The 2,739-nt window shown below is 42.4% G+C and overlaps 1 pseudogene; it reads right to left on the reverse strand.

Annotated features, from left to right (window-relative positions):
* Positions 1–300: 300 nt before the first annotated feature.
* On the reverse strand, positions 301–2,739 carry LOC102019782 (annotated as a pseudogene).

Below are 2,739 nucleotides of genomic sequence, written 5' to 3' on the forward strand. Positions count from 1 at the left end.
TAGTTCAGGCTGGCTTTGAACTCTCTATGTAGCTCGGGCTTGGCTGTGAACTCTTGACGATCCTCCTGCTTCAGCCTCCCCGGTGCTGGGATTAGCCACCACGCCTGGCAGTTTAACTTTTTTTTGCCACAAGAGTAGAAGAAGTGAAGAGAAGGGAAAAGAAAGGGGAAGAAAAATTTTAGAAAGTAAATTTAAAGTTACCAGGAAAAAGTTAATCCCATTCAACCCCACTTTTTTCTTAACCCCACTTTTTTTGATTAAGTTTAGTTTTATTGGATGTAGCATTAGGGATTGAACCCTGGGTCTTTACATTCATACTGAGCTACATTTCCTGCCCTTTTTATTTTTTATTTTTATTTTTTTAAAAGTTAAAAATTCCGTAATTTCTTATTCTTGGTACCACTTCCACAATTTACAGAGCAATTTGCCTGACGTAATGAAAAGACAGAGAAAGACAAAGCTACAACAGATAAAAGACCTCAGGAGCCGGGCGTGGTGGCACACGCCTGTAATCCCAGCACTTGGGAGGCGGAGGTAGGAGGATCACTGTGAGTTCAAGGCCAGCCTGAACTTCATAGTGAGGCCCTGTCTCAAAAAAAAAGACGGGGAGGTGGGGGAAAGACCTCAGGAACGTCCATCTAACTGACACTACATGGCATTAATCAATAGCTGCACTTTTGCAAACTGTGGCTGTGACAGTCCTGAACCAGAAGGGTTTCCTGTTTAAGCTGCAGTAACTTCTCTGACTATGGATCATCATTCCTTCTGTGGCAGAGGTTTACAGTTCCTCTAATGCATCTGGGACGACTGTGTCAAAGTAACCTGCAGCTTTCCTGACGGCTTCTCGCTCTCTCTTCTGCGAAGAACTGTAGCCCTTTTCTGTTTTTTTAAAACTGTCTTCTGCCATATCCACCACTTCCACTACCAGATCCATAACCACCACCATAGGGATGGCCAGAGCTTCTTCCATCAAAACTGCCCCCCTTCATGGGTCCGTAATTTGATTGCTCTTGCTCACTATAATTTCCAAAATCATTATAGTTCCCACCACCACCGTAGTTACCACCACCAAAATTTCCTCCTCCTTTGTTGTCACCATCGTATTGTCCGCCACCACCACCACTGTGTCTACCACGTTGGTTTCCGTGTCCCGGTCCACCACCACCACACCCTCCTCTACTACTGTAGCCAGGGCCACCACCACAGTTTCCACCATCACCACCTCCATAACTACCTCTGCCGCCACCTCCTCCACCACCATAGCCTCCCTCCTCGTCCACCAAAGTTTCCATCACGGCCAAAATTCCCTCCACCTCCTCCAAAGTTTCCTCCACGACCCATAAAGTTGCCAGATCCACCTCCATGGCCTCTTGGTGATCCAGCAGACTTCATCTCTTGCTTAGAAGGGCCTTTTTCACTTGACAGTTATGCCCATTAACAGTGTGGTATTTCTGAACAACAATTTTATCACCTGTATCGTGATCGTCAAAACTTACAAAAGCAAATCCTCTTTTTCCCACTCTGCCTGTCTTCCATAAATTCTTTGGTTTCAGTCTTGTCATACTTTTCAAAGTAGTCTCTCAAATTACATTCTTCTGTATCTTTAATACTACCCACAAAAATTTTCTTCACTGTTAGGTGGGCACAGGCTTTACTGAATCCTCTAGAAACAGCTCTCTGTGGTTCCACTACAGCTCATCAACTTTGTGTGGTCAGGCACATACTGGTGCATCCACCTCTTCAACACAAGAGGAAGTCACAGAACCAAAGCCTCAGGAGCGTTCTGTTTGGGGATCTCTCATTACCACACCATCTGACTGTGCCCCATTTCTCAAACTGTTCTCTTAAACTATCATCTGTCGTTTCAAAGCTCAGACCACCAATAAACAGCTTCCTCAACTGCTCTGGTTCCTTTGGATCATGGCCCCCCATTTTGAGGCCGACTTGCCTTTTCCAACTCGAGTTCAGTATGGGACCCCTGCCCCTTTTATTTTGAAATTTGTGATAGGGTCTCACAGAATTGACCAGATTGGGTGTGAGTTTGTTGATCCTCCTTCCTGAACCTCTCAGAGTGCTGGGATTATAGGTGTGTGCCACCACACCCAGTTTATTATTAGCATTGCTTTTCATTAGGCTAGAATGGAAGATCCTAAAATTCTCAGTATTTTTTTCTCCAGTGATTTTACAGGGGTCTGAAGTTTCCTTTCTTACTTTTAAAATGTTGCTATTTATATTGTATGATTTATAGTACCATGAACTTCTTAGAAGAGCTTAAATACTGAGGTTATAGTATCGTTTGAATAATCCTTTATTAGAATTTTGTTCAGCTGTTCTACTAGTTAATGAAAGAGGTATGTTAGAATCTGTCACTGTGATGGAAGATTTGTCAATTTTTTTGTCATTATGTAATTTTTTTAACTTTTTACAATTTGAAGCTGTGTTACTAAGTACATAAAAGTTTAGAAGTGTGTATCTTCCTGGCAAATAGAAACATTGATGATTATATAGTGACCCATTTATTCAGTAATATTTGCAGATATCAATATGACTACACCAGCTTTTTAGTCCATTGCTATTCTTTTAAAAATATCTGTCTTGCTGTCTATCTCTCCCTCTTCTTTTTAGTGCTGAAGATCGAACCCAGGGCCTTACACTTACTAGGCCAGCATTGTACAACTAAGCTATACTCCCAAGGCTCACACTGACTTTTAGACCACAGAATTTGGCCTATTTACTGTA

This window comes from Chinchilla lanigera, unplaced genomic scaffold (genome assembly GCF_000276665.1).
Source record: "Chinchilla lanigera isolate Chin_1 unplaced genomic scaffold, ChiLan1.0 scaffold00061, whole genome shotgun sequence".
NCBI classification, from domain to species: domain Eukaryota; kingdom Metazoa; phylum Chordata; class Mammalia; order Rodentia; family Chinchillidae; genus Chinchilla; species Chinchilla lanigera.